Here is a 22,160-nt window from a genome sequence, read left to right as displayed (position 1 = left end):
TGGGTTGCTGTTGCAGGGTGTAACAATCTGGTGGCCAACCTGCCCATCCACATTTTCCCTCATTACACGGGTTTCTGGTCAACCAGGCAGTGTGTGAATTCTCTCTCAGATCGGCCTGGGAACACATGAAAACTTATCTGGGATCGCTGTGCACTATTGCCTTGAACGACTTAAATATTCTCCACCCGACCGATCACTCAGCGAAGGTCAGCAAGTCACGTTGAGGCAGCTCCGCGCTAATACGTCGATCATACCTATAAACTATCATGATCTATCCAGGAGCTTTCCGACCCGAATACTCCTTATGTGATGCTGAAAGAGCAGATTTATCCCATATATTGTATGGCTGCCCCGACGACACTCCCCCAACCCTCCTTCTAGCGCTCTGGAATTACCTAATCCAACGCTTCGGGGGCGGGGGGGGGGGGGGGGGGGAGGGGGGGGGAGGTATGTTGAGCACGGACCCGTCTATGGAAGTTTACACCATGAGAAGAGCACTGAAGGTCGTTGAAGGTATAGTCTTGTCTCAACCCCTTGAGATCAATAACCCACCATACCTTGCCCCCTTTGTGACGAAATTAAAGTTCTATTCATCCATCCATTAAGCTGGCCAATACACAAAGGACCGTTGCCCTGCCTACAAAGTACAAAGTATAAAAGGTTCAGAAAAATTGCATCTTAAAATACTCGTTTCTTGCGCTATGTATTAAAATGTTTCGCAAGATATTTATCAAAAATCGACTTTTTCGTTATTTTATCGTTCATTTTGTGTTGGTGTACAGTGCTTGTATAGTTGCAGCGAGACCTGTACCTGAAGCGCAAAGCATATGTTTCATGTCGCCTGCATGATTCCGGGAGTAGGATATTGTGCCGGTGACCAGCAACAACATACGATTTCAATATTCGTGCGCATTTCTTTCCTCGAGTTAGGCAGGGCGTTGATAGTGTTGTGATTTATCTGAAGGAAAAACAAAAAAAGGTCTTTTCCTGACCTGTTTGCCCCCGGACGCTTGGCAGTAGCACCAAAAACTTTTTGGAGAGGAGGAGGAAAAAATCGCGAGGCTGCTCCTTTCGTTGCAAATGCCGTCAAAAGACGATAGTTTTTATCGGCTTTTGCGAAGTAAATGCCTCCCTTCGCTTTCCCGCTCACCTCTCATGTTGTTCCTCTTGCGTCGCGTTCCTCCCAAGGTAAAGACGCCAAAGCGGAACTTCCTTCCTCAGGGACAATTATTGTCCCTGAGGAAGGAAGTTCCACTTCCGAAACTGTCGGACTAATTTATAATAAACAAGTTAACCGCAAAGTTGTTCTTACCTTTTACCTGACCGTTTCTTCTGGCCCGTTGCAAAACTCATCGAAATCTATATATATATATATATATATATATATATATATATATATATATATATATATATATATATATATATATATATATATATATATATATATATATATATATATATATATATATATATATATATATATATATATATATATATATATATATATATATATATACACCATGTGATATATGGGCTGGATTACATTCGCAAATAGTCACAAATATTCAGAAGTCTTAGCATCCTCTGGCACTAGAAAGGCTGGTATACAACCGATGTGGGCTTCCGGTAAGGACATACTCGACAGAAACTTTGGGTCTCACTAAGAACCTTAGAATAAAATTTAAATAAGCCAAATAAGCCGTGAAAAAAGAACGATAAGGGTGCCGCCCTTTGTTTTGTAACATCCCAACTCCTGCTTGGACCATTTTTTATGCCTGAGGCATTTTCTGAAGAAAAGAAAAGTAACACTTAAAAAAAAGAAAACAGTGGCGTCTCCTCATCCCACTCTCGTCTTCTCGCTACTGCCACAGAAAAATCGGGGTTGAAAATTTGGTACGATTACCCCAAACCATCGCGTTACCAGCCAGAGAATGCTACGCGTAAAAAATGTGGTACTTTTTTCGAAATATTTGCGATGTTTTCTGGTCGTAGCCGGAGCGCCACGGCTAAGTTCGAAGAGTCGGGCTAGTTTGTCGAGGAGTTTTTTCGGGCGTACTTGCGGGCAAATTTTGCAACGTTTGTGTTTTACATGGAAGATGCCCGTGCCACTTCCGTTCTTCATGTTCATAATGAAGAGTTAAAGCAAAAAGGTTGGTTGTGCGCGTGCGCTGGTACACCCTCGTGGTACCGGACACCGTGCCGGAACTTGTAATCCGGCCTGCTTAACTCTTAAACGACTGCTCATAATACTCTTCCACCATGTCCGTTGCGCGATCACGAGGAAGCCTGCCTTTAAAGCGTACTCCACGGAAAGCACACTTGTGCTGCGGTGAAAATAGAGAAACGGTTTGCAGCGAGGGAGCAGCTACTACAGCGTGAACTGTTGTACGGCAATTCATTATAATTATAATAAAAATTTGCGATTATTTATGCCCGCGAATGCAAGAGCTACATCCATTTGTGTAATCGCCTGTGATTTTTTTTTTTTTTGAGCCAGCGATTATCCCATTAAGTAAAAAGAGTGCCCTGTGAACGTCCTGAGGGGTTGTGGGTGAGAGAGAGAGAGAAATATTTAATGGGCACTTGAGAAGTAAGCAGAAAAAACGGCAGGGCTTGCTTCTTCAGCTTGCAGTCAACATTAGGAAGTAAAACAAATATAACTCAAAAAGATTTAAAAATACGAAAACAGAAGAGTGGGATTACATAAAGTGGGTGGAGGAGAGAAACTAAAGAAACAATAAAAAGTTATTTTTCATTGTTCGGGATAATTTTTTTTCTCGAAGGGGCCTTTAATGCTTTCGCAATCAATAAAGAAAAGAAACAAACTCGCGTGCTCCTGCTGGCCGAATGGGCGGCGTTAATGACGTGTCCCAGGCAACAACGTGGCTCACAGCACTGCTGCTGGTGCTGTGTGTTAACATTCAGCGGTTATCCTGGTTTGACTTCCTCAATCGCAACACCTCTTTTCTTTTTTTCTAATAAACATTTCTCTCTCTCTCTCTCTCTCTCTCTCTCTGAAAATAAATTCGTAGTCACAGTCATACTACGCACTCATTTTATCGAACTGGTCTAACGATCCCTTACGGCCGGTGTTTCTATGCGATTGAGTGATCATAGGCTTTATATCCCCTGAGCAACTCTTTGAGGGACCTCATCTCATTTTATTCACTTCTCGTCGTACGCAATCGTCCCGCAACCTTTTACATGTATTGGGAACTGAACTTATCTTGTCTCTTTTTATCCTTAACTGTGTAAATACGTTTCGAGGAGATGTTATTTTTTTTTTTTTTTAGTTTCACGTCATAATGAAAGTGCACTCATCGTTGAGTACTTATGATTCCAAGAGGGGCCTGGGTTCCGTTTCCCAAATCCCAAACTTTTGAAGAGACAAAATCCCAGTGGAAAATGACAACAAGAAAAAATTCTGTAGTCTGTCGTATTTTCGCGTGTCGTACTGTCGTCTTGTCGTATTCTTGTGTCATAATTCTGATGTTCTGTCGGGTGCAGTATTCCTGTCCTGATTTTGATGTTCCGCCGTTCCGAATTCCTGTCTTGTCGTGATCCTGATTTTCCACCGGCAGTTACATATGGTTTAAATGTTATTGCCCTTTGTGGAGAGTAGCGTAAATGGCAGTTCTGTTGTAACTACAGGAATGTTTCTCGTTTAGAAAATTGACTTTGTCGTTACGACAGAAATGTGTGTCGTAACAACAGATTGCTTTGTCGTAACAACAGGACTTCTGTTGCAACAACAGAGTTTTTTATCGTACGACAGGAATTCCTGTTAGGTTTTTGCCGTATTTCTGTTGTGATTTTAGACTGGGAAGGATTTTGTTTTTCATATTTGCGGTCGGCAGCGCATGCGCCGTAATGGGCACATGGAGATGGACACACGGCAATCCACGTGCGATGGCAGACACTCGAAGTCGAAGCTGACCCTAGCCCGTTCTATAGAAGTCTTATTTGTGGGAATGAAGATTTGTCAATGAGTCGTAATGTGCTATTTCATTCGGCGTCAGGACTTGTGATCAACAGTAGATGAAAATATTTTTTTTCTTTTACTTCGCGGAATGAAAAGTGGGCGTTGAAAGGTTTAAGCCTCGAAAAACAGAAATGGTTATCAGCGTGGGCGACTAAGTGTTCCACGATGCTGCAGCGCACGGCAGAGCAGTATAGTATTAGAAACAAAGCCACGGCTGCAGTGCACACGAAAGGGCGAGTCATATCCTCGTTGACATTTCATCGTTGCGTGAGCCAAAGAAAAAAAAAACGTTTCCCACCGAGTCCTGCTCTTTCAGAGCTTCTGTTAGCGTAAGATAAGCAGCTTGTGTTTTTTCGACGTCGCAACGCACAAGGAAGTGTACGAGCCGTTTGTTTGCTTTGGCGCCGATAACGAGGGAGCCTGGTATCTCCTTCCGAGGCAGCGGGAGACACTGGAATGAAGTGGGTGAACCGGTACGATGCAAGTGGATGTTTTCAGACGGTGCCCAAATGTGATAAAATACGGCATATTCTATTCTACTTACGTGTGCATAAAATTCCATGCATCTCCACGAAGTGAATCATGACGAGTGCGCGAAACACTGGGTAAATCACCCGTGGCATTGCCCACTCTCTCATGTAAATGAGTGACAACGCGTGTGTACAGCTACAGGGTGTTGCGACGATAATTGGAACACTTTAAAAAAATTTCCTGAGCGAACCGCCGCTCTGTTCGCGCTCAAACTTCACACGAAGGTCGCATTTTGTGGTATATTTTGTTTGACACCGGGAGCAACGACGGCACTTACCTGTTGATCCTGAAAATAAATAAAAACGATTTTCGCCTATGGGAAATGGCGGCTGATTTGGACGTGCGAGCCCGAAAAGCGGGTTTTCTGATCGTCTGCTAGCTAATTCCTAGGTGCATTTTCTGATCGTCCGCTGCACCATTTGGCTCCTTCCTAGCGTGAATCCCAAACGTGCGTTTCGCTCTGCATACCCCAGGTGGTTCCGTCGTTCCAACATCAACTTGCGCTGGCTCGCACGTCCAAATCAGCCGCCATTTTCCCAAAGGCGAAAATCGTTTTTATTTATTTTCAGAATACACAGGTAAGTACCGTCGTTGTTCCCGGTATCAAACAAGATAGACCACAAAATGCGACCTTCGTGGTAAGTTTGAGCGCGAACAGAGCGGTGGTTCGCTAAGGAAAATTTTTTAATGTGTTCCAATTATCGTCGCAACACCCTGTATATACAATTCCAATGCAATCCAATCCGACACAATTCAATTTATTCCAATCCAATCCATTTCAGTCCAATCCAATGCAATGCACGACACTGTGTACAAGGACGCCAAGCCCCGGACAAAGCGATGTCCTATATAAGGTGCTTCGCCCCTAAAAACTGACTCTAGTACTGTTACGCTTAATTTTTTTATTCAACCAGCGCCATTTTTATCCTACAGTAGTTCCGCTTCTGGGTTTGCATTACGCTCTTGTTTATTGATCTCAAGACTCTGCGGTTATCAAGAGCGCATCTTCTTTTTGCCTGCAACGTGCGAAGAAAAAGAAGACAGAGAGACTGTGGTGACTAACCGGTGACACGTGCATGTTTGTTTGTCACTGGCGTTATTATCTTTTCCGGCGATAACAAACGTGTACGCTAAGGAACAATCAGGACTAGACGACAGATCAAGAGACACGACAGGAAGTATAGTGCTTGACATCCCGCCGGCTCGCCCGTTCGGTGACGTCATCAGGTGTTGGCACCTCGAACACCGACGGCTAGCCGCAAACATTTCCGTTGTTTACAATCACTCCACGTGCCCTCGGCTGTTCCGATACGAGAGCATAACGCTGTTCGCCCCGTTCCTCGCCTCCAATTAGAAAAACAAAAACAAAAACAAAAAAACACATGACGTGCTGCTCCGCTAAACTTAGCTGCTCGGCGGCACACCCGCCGACCAAAGAATGCTCGTGCAGGTTGTATAAGAGGACTCTGATTTGGGCGAGTTGGTGAACGTTCATGATTGAAAATTAGCGCTCATTTTCAATCAGGTTGTATAGTCGAAACCTGTGGCCAATGTTTCTAGCTAGTGCCAATATAATTCTGATTCACAAGGAGGGCGATGCCAAAGAGCCTGAGACTCACAGACCCGTACGCCTATTGTCCGTTGTATACAAGCTGTTCACAAAAGTTATAGTTAACGGCGCATGCGGCAGCCTACATTTAAAAAAATATATATATTTTTTTCTATCTTCTCCAACATAGGAAAAAAGAATTACCCGAATTCTGCAAAATATTGCAAAAAGTGTCATTTGTAATGTTACTCTAGATCTATCAATTACTGTCTATAAACCAGCAGGATTGCTTAATTTTGACAACGTATTTAAACAATCTGTCATTTTGAAATATTTCTGGAAAAGTCATTACAAGGTTTGTAGCACATAATATTTACTTCTGCAACATGTGACTCGTTATGTGATACCAATAATTCGAACACACTACGGGAGAGCTATGCGATCACGGTGTATCGCAGTGTATTTTAATGAGCTTCCAGATTATCTGCTTTCGATAACTTCGTGAGCTAAGCTGATAGCGGCCACACTTTCTTTCGAGAGCGGCTGAGCTGAAGTGCTCAGCAATGTTCCATTTTGTCGCACTTTTTTTTCCCTGTGTTTTGTATTTGTATTTACTTAAGCCTCCCGCCGGCGTTCTTATTTTGTATTTTCCCTGGCGTGTATTACTGCATGTTGTAAGCCATCGGTCTGTGAAACTATGCTGCTGCAGGGCGTCGCCACACAAGCCTGCTTGCGCACGACTGTGTTGCCGTGCATTTATGATTTAAACAAATCTTGATTGATTATGATGTTTAACGCGCCGACGCAACGCAGGCAATGAGGCGCACCGTAGTGGAGGGCTCCGGATTAATTTTGACCACCTGGGGATCTTTACGTGCGCCGAAATCTCGTACACACGGGCGTTTTTTTTTTTTTTTTTTCTTTTCGCATCCATCGGAAAAGTGGCCGCCGCGGACGGGAATCGAGCCCGCGTCGGAAAAGCCGGGAATGGAACCCGCGTCCTTGGGCTCAGCGCACAACGTCATAACCACTGAGCCACCGCGGCGGGTCTCTAAACGAATCTTATCTTCGTATCTTACTATATGATAATCTTGGAATTTCAGCGCTTTTGGTGTAACTGATTTTTTTTTTCTTTTCAGTTTCGAGTTGTTGCCTTTTGCATTACCAACTGTTCTCTTCTGCGTACTTCGGGAAATTGCACTCTAACAGTAACAGCGGACGTTCATATATAGATGAATTCATGAAGAAAAAATGAAACAGGGCCCCTTCTATTTCGGTTTGTTCATTCTGCCGAGTGCAAGCGTCCTGTGACGCTGCTCAGAGGACTGGCGGAAAGAGAATACCCGGTGTAGACACATCGCCGTTTCCTTCTTTTGTTCTGTCCCTATCCGGAACGCTATCTCATTTCCTTGTATTTTTGCCCCTGCGCTTACCTAGAGCGCAAATGCCAGTGTCGTGCACCTTGCACTGACGCATTAGTGTGTTGCCGAGCTCCAAGACTACAAAGCGAGAGCGCTGTTTGGGTCCTTCCCAGGCATACTATATACAGCGCTCATCGCGTACAAATTTCCTGCCCCGCATCAAGTGACGTATAGATGTCTCGGCCATTTGAACTTATCCATACTGTGGAGCAGCCAATTTAAGCGCGGATTGCGCCAGCGACGCTATAGTTAGTGCAGTCGACAGGACGGTCTAACTGCGCAATGCGCAAGACAATCAGGAACCTGCCCTGATGTCATCAAGGCTTAAAACATCAATATGGCGACAAAAGGTAGACGAGTGTTTATTTTAGCTGTAACGCAGCCTATAATTACAGGCAGGTATGCGCTGCGCAGGCGTAGCCCCAATACACTGCTACAAAGAGCGCTCGTGTACGCCGACTGGAGAATACACGTTCCGAGAACCAGCAAGACGCGTGTGCACTGCCCAATGTGGCGCTCCGAAACTTCAGAGTTCGGAAACGGAATGGGGCCTGCCTTCATGCCTGCTCTTTATTCAAATAGCTGTATATTTGTTTCCCGCTGCTGTGCAGCCGCGACTCGTCGAAGCGCGGGAGGGTCTCGTGGGATTCCTCGTCCACTTTTATTGGCTTCAATCCCAGCCGTCTGCAGGTGTGCTCCCATCCAGTGGAGATATCTGCAGCTGCCTGTGTTTATCAGCGAAGGGCAAGGCGCGCCGTGTCGCACGTCGTAAAGAAATGTAAATGCGGAGTTGTACGTCTCTGTGGGCTATGCAGATTGCGAGGGGACCGCGTGCGAGGAACCGTCTTTATGAACGCGGCTTGGGAGGCTGACGCACGCACGCACGAGTACACACGCACACAAAATGGGGAGTGGAAATCACCGCACTCTCGCACGACGTGACGGAAAAGCTGATGCTTTCTTCCCACTTTGGCCGCTGTTATGGATAACCCCGCTCGGCGTTCGAATGACGGACAGGCGGTTTAGCGCTGATGGGCGGCAATAGCAAGCTTTTGTTTTTAAGGGCTAGCTTCCTATTCTTATTTGCATTACTCTCACGCTACCCATCATCACGCTACCTTCTTAAGTGCGGCTCGATCACTGGTGTCAATAGATTGCTGTGAGCGGCACTCTTATTAACGTAGATATAATGTCGCCTCGGAAACTTGGGGGCTCACTAAAGGGTTCAACTTTAATTAATGACGACTCAGCGAGCAATGGAACGGAATAAGAAAGCCGAGTGGGTCAGGGAACAAACGCGTGTATGGACATATTAATATAAATTAAGAAGAAACGGGCCTGAGCAGGGCATGTAATGCGAAGACAAGGTAACCGTTGGTCATTAAGGGTAACAGAGTGGATTCCTAGAGAAGGCAAGCGTGGCAGGGAGCGGCAGAAAGTTAGATGGGCAGATGAGATCAAGAGGTTTGCGGGGATAAATTGGTCACAGTTAGCACAGGACCGGGATAATTGGAGATCCATGGGAGAGGCCTTTGCCCTGCAGTGGGCGTAGATAGGCTGACGACGACGACTGCGATGATGATAACGGTGATGTTGATGATGAATGTCGCCTCAGTATCGATACTGCGCCCTGGTATCTTCGATTTCAGCTGTTGACGGGTAAAGCGAAAAGAAAAGCGCCAAAGCGATGCGGCGAAGACCGACTTCCGGGCGTCGTAGGCCTCCAATAGCTCACACTTGGCCGTATGAAGCAAGAAGTCACCCGCTTGTATTCGGCATGCCTGGAATTCCACAGGAGAACAACATCCGGTGTGGCTCGCTAGCCTCCCTGCGGCCTTCCGGACCGCAGCCTGCATCAACGCCCGAGGCCCTCCCCCGATTACCGCATCTGTGTGCGGAATGGAGTTCCCTCATCGAGCCAAAGTTGTTCTCTCTGGGGCAATCAATCCCGAAATAACGCCTTGGTCTGGGCGGCTGCCCGCGAGGGCTAAATAGCGTTGACGCGGCGGGGAGGCCACCGAAGGGTGTCCCCTTATCGCGCGTGTCACAAGCGGCGGTCGATAAAAAAGTTCTCGGGCGGTGCTCGTGGGACCCGCGTAGAGAGGAGCTTCCATTGAGCACGCTGGCTGGCCGCCGCGAGGGGAGGAAGGGGACGAGGCGAAGAGACGAGCGCCCGCTAACTGCTCGCTTTCAACGCCCCATAGCTGATAGGTGACGAGACCGGCTCCCTGTACGTCTCCATTTTGCGCCAGAACTACGCCAGTTCCCCAATACTATCAGCAGCGTTCTCGAACAGGGCTGCTAGGGAATACGAAACGAGGCGATAAGACTGGTAGAAAGTGTAACAGTGAGCGGGACTCGTTATGTAGAGGCTGTTGGGCCTGTGCCGCCTGCGGCGGAGATCACGTGGTCGCACTTTGCCTTGACTGCTCGCGCGGCGGCGGAGAGGGCGCGCGGAGGAGGGAGGCGGGAAAGCGCGCTTCCAGTACGTCACCGCGCAGCGCGGCGGTTACCGGCCGACTTAGCTCGGAGCGGCTGCTCGCAGACGCCACAACAGAACCACGCCGCAACCACCGCGGGCCAGCTGGCGTCGGCGAGCTCGTCAAAGGTGCACCGAACTGCGCGGCTCACCCACGCGTCCCGTGTCGCACGCGCTCCGGTCTCTCCGCTCCGTGCTCGCACCGTGAGAGCGGCCGTTCCGCAAGTACTGCCGTACGTCTTGGTGCTGCTGCAACGTCGCCTTCGGTGATCGCTGATTAGGTGCACTTTTCGGTCGACCTGCACTGCCGAAGATTTCGGCTCCTCATCGGCTTCTGAGTGATCGACTGCTTGGAGACGACGCTACATCCCGTCTAGAGTGTGTTCTGAACCATCGCCTGCTACGGGTCCTCCTTCGCCAATGGATTTCGTGCGACCTTCAGCAGTACGGTACGTGGATGTACGTCATTTCTGCTGTTTACTGGCAGTCAAATGGGAATTTAAGTAAAGCGCCGGTGACGGGGTAATTTCGCACTCTTAACAATTCACGCCGACGCGGAAAGTTATTCACTCGCGTACACCGCACTGTGTTTGGGCTGTAGTGTTGAAGTGCACGCACAACACCGGACGAAGATTTTATTAAAAAAAAAAAAAACTTAAAGAAAGTCTTTCCCTGTCCCATCCCCGCCTGGCGTCGATATCGCAACGTCGTGACGTCCATTTAAACTCAGTTGCACTTACCAACTCCGGCTGTTCCTCTGTATTCTCACTTCTTTCTCTCACCCCTCCCTCCCTATTTCTCCTTTCTTTTCACGTTTTTTGTTCAAGCACACGTAATACATTGCTCTTCCAGTTGTTGTATGCGTGCTGCGTGGCCGAGAGACCATCATAAATAATAATAATAATAATAATAACAGCGGACGAGCACCTGAAAGATGTAACTTTTAGACGCCCGGCATAGCGCAATAGACGTAGTTCGAGGTGGGTAATATGTCTTTTGTGCAAATAAGAGGTATACTCGTAATGTAACATGACACTGCTAAATCCCCGTGCACCCCATCTCCCTTTTTTTATATCATGATTAGGCAGAGTGTTAGGCGGAGGGGAGTATGAGCTTAGAATAAACAAAAAAGAAAAGGGGAGGAGACCTTGGCCGTGTTAAATCCGCGCAAAGTTATTATGACATCCGCCTCGCCTAACGGGCTATATATATATATATATATAAGGTAAGTAAAGACAGAGACACACGAGAAAAACATTAAAAAAATGAAGACGATGAAGGAAGGACCAGTCTTCAAACTTCTTTTTTTAATGTTTTTCTCGTGTATCTCTGTCTTTACTTACCTTGGCCATGACGCACAGAAATCTGTATCCGGACTTTCCGCCGATGGTATACGGTACCAAAGACTATGTGTCAACCACAAGCAAAAGGGTATGCGTCCGTGCCGCAGGCTTCGCCAGGCAGTAATACTTCATTTTCATTCATATCATCATCATCTTATTCACCTTTCTTCGTCCTTTCCCGGGGCTCGCATCCCGATGGTGCTCGGCAAAGTCCACCCAACAATGCGGTGCTTCTAGACAGCTGGCCTGTGCCTCACAATATATATTGGAATTGCGCGCCTCTTTTTGTGTCGCTATGGCATATGCAGGAGTAGCAAACACATACAGTCGTTCGAAAGCGCCTCTAGATTTAAGAGCAATGTTTTTCTTTTAAGTAAATGCATAGTACCGGTGTCAACGGTGACGCATTACAGCTATTGATTGCTCCATGTTATTAAGCCGCTGTCGAACGTTGTTCTTTATACCGTAAAAAAATGTAGAGGCCAAACAATTGTGCAGGGCATTTGCTACCGTCTTTTATCATTCGGTGTTCCGTAACCGCTATTATACCACGTAACTATTCCGTAGATCCGTTTCCATGGTGCCGGTGAGAATTATCACGCCCGCAGCTGCAGCACCTCCAGCTTCAGTCCACAGCCACTATGACACATTTTAAGCTCGAATTCTTGGTATTTTAGCTCTCCTCGTTTTATACCCGTGTTTCCCGGCTAGACTATGGCGAACCTAGCCAACATTTCGACCTTCTGACCGGCGTGTCGGCTTGAGCCAAAACCTTGTCATCCTTCAGTTTCAGAGGGCGGTAGTCAGTAACCCCGCCCGTGCGAGGAAAAAATTATTTCACGTTCAAGCCTCTATGAAAATATCTTACCTGTGACCCGGAGGACAGGTACGTCGGGCCGCCCGAGTCAGTTCAGGCCTGTGTGGAATTCTTCGTTCTTTATAGATCATCATCGCGAACACAAAATACTCTCTTGGCCGCGCAACTCAACGCGAGAAGTTTCTGTGCAGCCTGAGTGCAAGTTTCCGAGCGGAATTTCGATACCACGTTCTGACTGTCAGCCTGTCCCACTTTCGTCGTCGACGAAATTCGATGCGCCGTGTGCTAGCGTTTCGCTGTTTACGTTGTCCCGAGCGCGCAAACGACTGGCGAGTATCGAATCGTTGATTTGGGCGGCCGCTCGCGAGTTCAACGCTCCACTAGAGCTCGGAACAACAAAAAGAAGAACGTAACGCGCACCACTCGGAGAGAAAGGGGGGCGAGCGTGGCCGATCTGTCTAGCAGCCGTCGGCCAAGGTCACCCCTTTGACGGGTGCCCCTGTTCGGAGCGCAGAGCACGTGCGAACGCGCCTGCCCCGGCACAGCCAGAAATATCGCGCGGGACGCGTGGTCCATATCCGATTTGCTTCCCGTGCAGCATGCGCGCGGCTTGCGAAAGCGCCAGTTTCCTCCGACAGGCGCTCGTCGCGTGCTCGTCTGGTGGTCGGTGCCCGCCGACACCCCAGAACGCGAGCAGCATCCCGCGCCGGGGACCTCGCGCTCACCCAACACCATCTTTCTAGATGGTGTTGGCTCACCACGGAAGCGACTGACGTGCCCTCGAAGAACGGAACCACTGCCAGCCGGGCTGGTTGGACGCGAACGACGCCTCGAAGATAGCGAACGGAAACTTCGGAGAAAAGTAACGCTGCAATTAAGATTTTTTCTCTGGCGTTTTGGTGCCGGCACCAAAACCGGCACCAGGAATGACCCTAGACTAGTTAGTAAGCATGGTCTACCAGAAGCGGGGAGAAAAAAAATATTGCGCCGGAAATGAAGTTCAGTCTGTGTCTCAGCTGCAGATGTCTTTCTGTGTATGATGCGGGTGAAAGCGATGCTGATTGCCTACGGATGGGCTCGCTCCAGGAGGCGCGCGTGACTCATGTATGTATTTCTGAATGATGCTATTATGTTACAGAAAAAAAGGGTGCAGCCTTTCTTGCCGTCCTGGCGTATCCACTGCTCGTAGTGGGGAGAGCGGCTCTGGATACAAGAGGAAATACGGTATCGGTATACTACGATTTCGGTGCGCGATAACATAAAAAAAAAAGTGAAGTAAATCGGAGTTATTTTGCGTATACCGGGAGCTACAGGACTTGTAGCGAGCCATGTTCCTGTTTTTTTTTTTCTTCTCACTCTTTTTTTTTTCAATGATCCCCGTTATAAATGAAGCTCGCAGGTAACGACAACTCCATGTAAAAATAACAGCAAATACAAAGACTAACGCCCCTTTGTCGAACGACAACGATGGTTGAAACGCCCAGCTTTCTCGCGAGGCGTAAACGAGTTTTCCGGTGTTTTAGTACCGTGACTACATGAAACGACGATTACGACGACGACAGGAGACGCCAACAGTCCCAACCCGTAAGGGGCTTCGCCAATAAAAAAAAAGAAAAAGAAAAGTGAGTCACTCTTTTCGACTACGCTCCGCCGTCGTCCGCCGCGGCGGGTTCCTGCTCGGAGCTCGAGTGTTTCCTCTGCTGCATATTTTTCTGCAATGTAGGCGGGAGTGCAAACTTATCGGTAGGATCAAAAGCCTGCGTAAGAGCGCCGCCGATCGTCGACACTTGCGGCTAGCGGTCGTGGGAGCCTCGGCCGGCGCTGATATCTGCCGCACGCGATCTCCAAGCCGTCGCACAAATATCGAGCGCGTCTTGAACAACAGCTGGTGCGTCGCCCTGAGCGCTCACACAGCTGCGGCCACCGTCTCGAACAATTACGGAGCAGGCTTTCGCGTCGCCGCCTCTGGGGAAAAGGGAAGCCAGCCGTGAGTGCACGCATGAAACGTTATTTGCGATCGAGTACGTTTGTCGAGGCAATAATAGGGCCTTCTGACCCCGTATTTTGCAGTGACAGACCCCCGGGCTTCCGTAAATGTCTAAATTGTCCCCCCGCCCTTCCTTTTCTTGCCCGGCGCAAAGCTGTGGCAATATAAACAAGAATAATAGGTGCGAGGCACCTTAGGGCCTCGCTTTCTCTGTGCCTTGGCGTCCGTGTACACAGTGTTGCGCATGCGCGAGGAGCATTGGATTGGATTGGATTTGGATAGGATTAAAAGGGATTTGAATTGGATTGGATTAAATTGAATTGTATAGGATAGGATTGGAATAGTATATACTGTACACACGCGTTGTCACTCAATTACATGCGCGAGTGGGCAATGCCACGGGTGATTTAAGGTAAGAACAATCCCCAGTGCCTAGCCCACTCGTCATGATTCACTTCGTGGATATGTGCGAATTTTTATGACTTAATCACCGTTAATCCTCTGCGGGGATTTCTGACTTGTTGGATCTCTTGACGCGGCTAAGTAGAGACAAGTTTTTTTCTGGGGCCTCAATGCAGAGAACTTTTGCTTGCCCTTAACTCAACGGTCACGTGATTCTTAGACCTTTCGAATGTTTGGATTCCTGGACTTTTGGTATCTCTTTATCATAAGCGCTCTACGGAGTGATTAAAATGGACGGACGGATGAACACAGTTTTGGGCTTCGCACCATCAATGCCGTTCTATGTCAAAACGAGGTCATTAATAAAGGATGTATTATTAGCGGCATTCTTATACCGTGCGAACAGCATACTTTTTTTCGTAATACTTCGCTGTGCAGATATGATACCTAGCGTTATTTAGTGACGCTAATGATACCACGTTAGAAAACTACTACGTCTTACGTTTGCAGTTCCCTCATCAAAAGATATACTAGTGAGCTTGTTTTGAGAATGAAGAAACGATAGCGATAGAACTCAGAATAAGGCAAACGAAAAAAAAAAAAACATTACCGTTCACCGCGGGAAGCATTGTAAAACCGTTCGTTTGGTCGATAACACCGTCGATCAAACGATGACTAAACAATCGCTGCCAACCTCGATCCGCTCTTGCTCCTGACTTTCGTACATGAATAAATCAGGTCATTTATTATTGCTGTCCTCACGGAAACACTTGTGTATTATTTATTCCGGGCACTGGGTACGAAATTCTCTCCCCTGCGAACGTGAATGTTAATAAGGCTCTTAAAATTTCAGCCGATACAAAAAGTTCTTGGATAGAAGTTTATCAAAAGCTTATCGTTTTTTCCCCTTCTAATAACAAAGGTAATACGCCAGATTCCAATCTCCAAAACTCCGTCAACTCCCGACGCCAAGAGAAAAGTATGGCGATGACAACTCATTTCAAATTTCCGCTCATGATGAAGTGATTAGCGGTTTCGAATGGGCCGCAAGGTCGCTTGAGGGCACAATCGCAAACTTACTTCCTTTTATAGTATATAAAGAACGGCAAACATTTGTACCAACGCGGAAATTTGATACCAAGTTGGGACGAGATTTTGAGTACGTGTTGTTTTCAGCTTTATGCGATGAAAACTTGGGGTCTTAAAATTGGAAAAAAAAAAAGCACGCTTGGCATCTTTATTTATTTACATTTTTGCTTTTAATTGCATAATCTGCTCCGTGTTTATAAATCACATCCTGCCTAACTTTTAGAAGCAATTTCGTCCGTCTGACGTCAGCGTGCCTTCTCCGCCAAGTATGCGCGAATATATATGCATGGTCGCGCCGTTAGGGCACCTCGACGAGCAGGAGTTCAATGGCGTGTTCCTGCATTCCGAAGGGGCGTACAGACAGATGAAGCACGCACGAAAGGGGAATACGGCAATGACAAAGTCTAGTGCGGCAACAGCAGTAGAGGCACGAGCGCGGAGGGACAGGGAACAAAGGAACGGCCCCGAACGTTGACCAATGCCGGCTCGCCTCGGCGCCTCAGTTCGGGCGCGCAAAATCAATTCTACCGGGTCATTTCCTGGTCGGCCGAGTAGCGCAACGGCGCACCATACCCCGCGAGCGAATACGAGGCTTTGGTAATATCTGGCAAGGAGGGAAAACATGTTGAATGGACTTGGGGGAAACCATGAAGGAAAACAGAAAAAATGCCTGCCAGTGCCGCGTTTACTCAGGCATAATATGCGGTCGCACACGGGAGGCGAAATGGTAGTTTCAGGGTAGCGTGAATATAGCACAATTATGCTGGGTATACAGCTCGGTATACAGCAAACCGGTCTTGTTGTCTGTGGCTCACTTTCGATACCAGACAGGCATTCATGCCGGCCCGTTAAGAGTTGAAATTTGTATTGTCCTTAGAAACTGTTCTGGTGTATAGAGATGAGGTACCCTATTGCCACTCGGGTAAGCGTTTGGGAATTTAGCGCCGTGCTCAAGCAACGCCGTCGCTGCTGGTGGAGCGGGAGCTCCCAAAATGTGGCTGCGGCATCAGGAAGACCCACTAAAAAACTAACAGGATTGTATACACTGCTAACTCTGGCTGGTGTTCTGCTCTTAATTCACGTGCGCTACGCTCTACAAAGTTGGGCAACTGTAGGAAAAGGGATAAGGTGGTTGCAGAATTGTTGGCCGGCGTGTCAATATGCTACAAAGAAGGCGTGAAAGAATGGGGGCGAAGAACTTTTGTCACCTTTGCCCCGTCGCGCTAGGTGGCACGCAGTGAAAGCTGGCTGCGCTGTGAAATTCTCCTACTCAACGGGACCGTCTATTTTTATCTGCACACTTCGATGCTTTGGGTCACCGCTAACAGTGCTACATGCTTTGACTTCGGGCATGTCTGCACTCCTCATTTAGACACACACGGCATGCACACATACACACGGCAGGCAACAGCTCTCGCGGGAAGCGTGCACGGCACCATCACACAGAGCAGCGCAGGCTGCCCGGGTTTCTCAAGTTGCGTGAGTGCCGGTTGGGGAAGGTCGACGAGCGGCTCGATCAAACGATCGCCGCTCACTCCATCGCACTCCGGAAAACGCTGCGGCGCACCACGGGGGATTCAAGGCGCTTCTTCAGTTTTTGCGTGGCGATTACGCGATGGTTCCAAAGGAGGAGGAGGTGGAGGGATAGTGTACTAAGCAGCTTCCGCGGCAAAGGAATCGTGGCCGTGCGATTCCCATTCGATCGACAGGACCTGCTGAATTATTCTATTTATTTGCACCCAAGAAGCCCCAGCGGTTTTCCCATGACGTGAGACTCCGAAATAGGAACATAGCCGAGGTGCATTTTGTAGCTTTTTGTGCATAAAACCTCCACGTGAACATTTTGGGGTAGAAGTCGGCCATACACTGCGACTGAAGGAACACGTATCATTGCATCGCACGGCGAATTCGTTGTCGTGACTCATGTTCAGGAAGAGCGGAAATCTTGGTATGCAGTTTTCGTCACCATTCTTTGCGGTGCAGCTCGTGGTGATGTCACGGCCATTGATTCGTAGCGACGTGCGCAGCTAACGCGACGTTTTCCTTGTTAAATACTTCACGCGCGCTTATACGAGATCAGCCGCCGTTTTCCTCCTTAAGCCAACCAATCTGATGCCACGCAGAATCGGCGATTTCCTCATTGGTAATGGGCAACCCCTCATCGATTTACCCGGGTGACTTCGCGGACTAGGCAAAATGATTTTAAAGCGAAACTGTATGTGGCTAGGGGAAAGAACAATCCGGTGGTCCCGTGAACGCAGAAAACTCTCCCGGCGCGACCCCATGCGCCTGCGAGAAAAAGACAGGTTGGAGAGGGGTCAGAAGTGTACATGACTCTACCCGCCACGGTGGTTCAGTGGCTGAGACGTTGTGTTGCTGAGCCCAAGGACTCGGGTTCGATTCCAGGCCGCGGAGGTCGCTTTTCTGATGGAGGCGAAAAGTGAAAACGCCCGTGTGTTCAAGATTTCGGCGCACGTTAAAGGGACCCTGCAACACTTTCGATAAGCGCCTTCACTCTCATTCGCGTCTTGAACCACTGCGAAAGCTATAGTTATCGCCAGCACGATACGCCTTCCATTTCTGCTTTGCTTTTGTGGCTTTTTTTTTAAGTTGCTATCGAAAACCGTTTATTGCTGCAACTGAAGAAAAACCGGCCAAAAGCAGCTACATGGCCTTAGTGACGTAATTAGAGCCGTCGAAGAACGTCAAGACCTTGAAAGAGAAAAAAAAAATCTTTTCAGCGAGTTTACAAGTTATCTGATGGGCAAAGAACAGTAATTTTTGGCTGAGGTACTTTGCGACCCCCTAATCTAAGTAATGGGTGTGTTGGGTGGCTACGTTCTGCAAGAATTTAAGATTTCAAAAAAATTTGAAGAAGTGTTGCAGGGTCCCTTTAATAAGCCTTAGGTGGTCAAAATTAAACCAGAGCCCTCCACTACGACACGCCTCATCGCCTGTGTAGCGTCGACGCGTTAAACCCCTCAATCAATCAATCAATCAATCAATCAATCAATCAATCAATCAATCAATCAATCACACGCTTGAATCTGCAGACACTGGTGAGTGACGACACATCGGAGAGAGAGAAAACAGTCTCTCTCGCTGGCGAGAGCGCGCAAGCTACTGCATAACATGAACGTGTGGCGGTCACACAGGACTCATTGCAGATTCAGAAAAAGAAGAGGGGATATTATGGGTGGAAATTGTGAAGCGAACCTACAATCCGCGCCAAGAGATAAAGGCCGCGGATTACAGTCGGTTGATTGTGGCGCACAGAAAGGAGACACGGCGCGTGAGAAAAGAGCGTGGAAGAAAAAGAGTCCCGAGTCGCGCAAGAACGACCGCGCAGCAGATCTCCCTGCGGCTGCAAGTCATTGTCCTCCTGAGGCGCATTGGAGGAGGGACCCGAGGCGGCATTCGTTACATGCCAGCGCCACGCACCGATGCAGTTTCTGCGCACAATGAAGAGTCGAGCGGCGAAGCCCAACCCGGGGGCACAGCGTCCGCGCCGCTCACCCCGCATCGTCAGCGCGTTCTCGGAGCGCGCGCGCAGATAAGTATACCGCGCCCCGCGGCTCGTTGCTTGCCATTGTTGCCCGCCGTCGCTGACTCTTGCTCTCTTTTTTTTTTTTCTTTTTGGAAAGGTTGCCAGACTCGAGGGTCGTGCGAACAAACGGGAAATTGTAAGGGACGGACGCAAGCTCTAATGACGCTCACGGCCGCCTCTTTGGCACCATTAAAAGGTCACAAAGTGCGAACTAAGTTCTTTGTTTTAGAACGAAGATTGCAACTTTTGTACCCCGGTCCCTGAGGGTCGACGACGAAAGCTGCTCCTCGTGCTTGGAAAGCAAACAAAAACGATGAAACAACGAGTATATCTGTCTCGTTTCCCGCACATCCTTTGTTGTGCGGAGTGTGCCGCGCTGCTTTCAATAGTGGCGAACGTAAAAGCAAGCTACCGAAAGGTGCAAGGTCCGCTCTTTGTGCGTCTGCGATCCCGTAAGTTAATATTGTTGCTCAGATGCGGGAAAAGTGTCTTCAACATTTGTTACGCCCGTAATCGTCGAGCTGAAAATTTGCTGTAACGCCCTCGTTTGTCTATATGTCTTCGTCATTTTTTTTTTGTCCACCAAAGAGATGCTGTCACGCACAATGCGGTTGCACTGGGTGCGTTGCTCTTTCGATATAAGTCAACTTGTCTGTCTCCTTGAAAGCCCCTTTAACTAAAGCGTTCTGCTACTGTTCACAAGGGGAAAAAAATGAAAACGAAATGCGGAGGGCTAATAAAAAAAAAAAAGCGAATAAACCGAGCTCTCAGCTCGGCAAAGAGCACTGTGTGCTGATGTTATCTCGCTGAGCCCCAGCACACAAGGTTAGCTTCCTGACAGCGGGGTTGTTTTTATGACGAGTCGAAATACAGAAACGGCCCGTCGAATTTAGTATACGGTGCTTCTTTTTTTTTTTTTTTTAATGCGATAGGTTGCCCTACGGCATAACAGGGAGGTTTATAGGTACAACATTGCACCAGTTGCACGCAAACAGCCAAGAAGAGAGTGGTACTGGGGTCCCCATATCCAACGTTTAAGATCGGGGGGTCTCGATAGCCAGATATACTTCTTGGGCGCGTTAAAATTTCTCATAACCTCAAACCAAGTAGCCCAACATTCCGTCCTTAATTCCCAATATTATTCTTGGAGTAAAATTAATTGGCCGCATTCCTCGGGTTTGAACTCCGAAGTGCGCAGTAGTTTTAAATATCAATTCAACTTCAAAAATGTTGAACAAAGTTATCTCTCCTTTTTGCGAGAAATAGGGGTAAAAATCAAACGATCGAGGAGTTTTCTAGATAAAAATACCTAATCGAGCGATCGCACGAGCGGGAACAACGCGTGAGTCCATTCTGATTTCGCCTGCGTAAGGGGCACTGTTAGTGTGCGATGGGGGAGAGCGAACTGTCTGCTTGAACTCATCCGTGACGTGGAGACCGGATAATCACCCGAAGGGAACACTGACTGACAGAAAAACAGTAGGATTGCACTCTATGTAAGAGAAACAAGCTGCTCCTCCAACGACCCTCCACCTTTTTTTCTCAGTTTCGTTTATTTTGTTCTCTTATTTAACGAGGCGCAGGTGTGTATGGATTCTCTACGCCTCGCTTTGTAACTACGCGCTCCGTACCACATCCTTTCGGGCGCTGTAGGCTCTCAAGTTTCTGTTTCGAGAAGAGAGAGAGGGAAAAGGCATTATTGAGCTATATTTGTTCGGCGGCTTGCTAGTTCGGACATTCGCCGTCTGCTTACTTTCCCGTGAACCAGGGGCGTAGCCAGGAATTTTTTTCAAGGGGGGGGGGGGGGGGGGGGGGGGGGGGGGGGGGGGCGCAGTCGACCAGAAGATTGGAGGGGGAAATATGTAGGCAAGGCTTCTTGCGCATTGTTTTTCAAACGAGGTTTGAAATAACTCACTTCAGCATGCGATTTGTGTATGCTGAGCGCTAACAGTAAAGCCCACCTTAAGGAGCTTTGATGATGATGATGATGATGATGATGATTAATATTATTATGATGATGGCCTTAATTCCCGTTCGCCGGTCTATGGGTAGGCCACGTGTGATTCGTTCGTCCGTAGAGCAGGCGGTTATGCGGGCACGTGCTCGTGAGCGTGATCATGAGTGTCCTCGGGAGTGGCGCGCGGTGCCTGAAGTTCGTCAGGCGGAAGTGGAGGCCAACACTGGGTGTTTACTATGACAATTCGCGTGTTTTATATCTCCTTTAGGAAAGAGACTAATAAGTTTTCTTATCAGCTATGAAGTACAGTCGAGCACGATTTGAAGGTTATCGCGCCGGTATCGAGCGGCCCAGCGTGTCACCAAGCGTGGCAGAGCAATGCTTTCATATAGCACAAATTATGGAACTGCAATAGTCAATGAAATGCGATGTCGGTAGAAAAATAAACACATCAAGGATTGATAGTTGACTGAACAATATACAGTGGAATGCTCTGTCATGTTATTACACTTTGTACCAGTGTAAAGACAAGGAATGACACGCTAAAGTCCAGACCACATGTATGCATATATATGAAGCTTTTCCTGCTGTTCCGTCATCTCCCGGCCGTGCTGTTCCGCCTGCGAAACAGCGGGACTGCCTCGATCGGCTCGCGGTAGGTTCCCGGCGCAGCTCGGTGTATCCGGCGCGAAATGCAGCCGGGCTGTATATGTTGACATGTACAGCATCCGGAGTGAGCACAGGGATCAGACGTTGACGTAGCCCTTGTTTTAAGATTTATAGGAGCAAGAATGTGCTTAAAACCGCAGGTTCCACGCCTGCAGGCGACATCAGGCGGTTCTTCAGGCTACTTGAACCGCACCCCATCCTGGCACGAAACATTTTCGGGGGGGGGGGGGGGGTGTGCCCTCCCCCCACCCCCCCTGGCTACGCCACTTCCGTGAACCGTGCACGTCCTTCCGCAACCTCTAACAAGATTTCCTACTCAAGTTCTTCCCTGTTTCTTTCGTTATTCAACACCTGGCGCGTAGACTGTCTACGCTAAAGACGCTGCAG

General features: G+C 48.1%; 1 protein-coding gene across 4 annotated transcripts in view; it reads left to right on the top strand.

Annotated features, from left to right (window-relative positions):
- Ac13e (Adenylyl cyclase 13E) overlaps nt 1–22,160 on the top strand; it is a 202,406-nt gene that overhangs the window by 100,616 nt on the left and 79,630 nt on the right. The window contains exon 1 of one of the 4 annotated variants that reach the window (XM_077702516.1): nt 9,952–10,411. The exons of 1 other annotated variant lie outside the window; for it this stretch is intronic. The gene's annotated coding sequence lies outside the window, so the exon portion shown is untranslated. Of the gene's footprint in view, nt 1–9,951; nt 10,422–13,960; nt 14,110–22,160 lie in introns of those variants that run through there. 2 more of the 4 variants (XM_077702517.1, XM_077702518.1) reach the window with 2 other exon arrangements.

Source organism: Haemaphysalis longicornis, unplaced genomic scaffold (assembly GCF_048455015.1).
Source record: "Haemaphysalis longicornis isolate Haplotype H1 unplaced genomic scaffold, Haemaphysalis longicornis Haplotype H1 scaffold_3, whole genome shotgun sequence".
Lineage (NCBI taxonomy): Eukaryota > Metazoa > Arthropoda > Arachnida > Ixodida > Ixodidae > Haemaphysalis > Haemaphysalis longicornis.
This window is presented reverse-complemented; position numbering and strand designations above follow the sequence as displayed.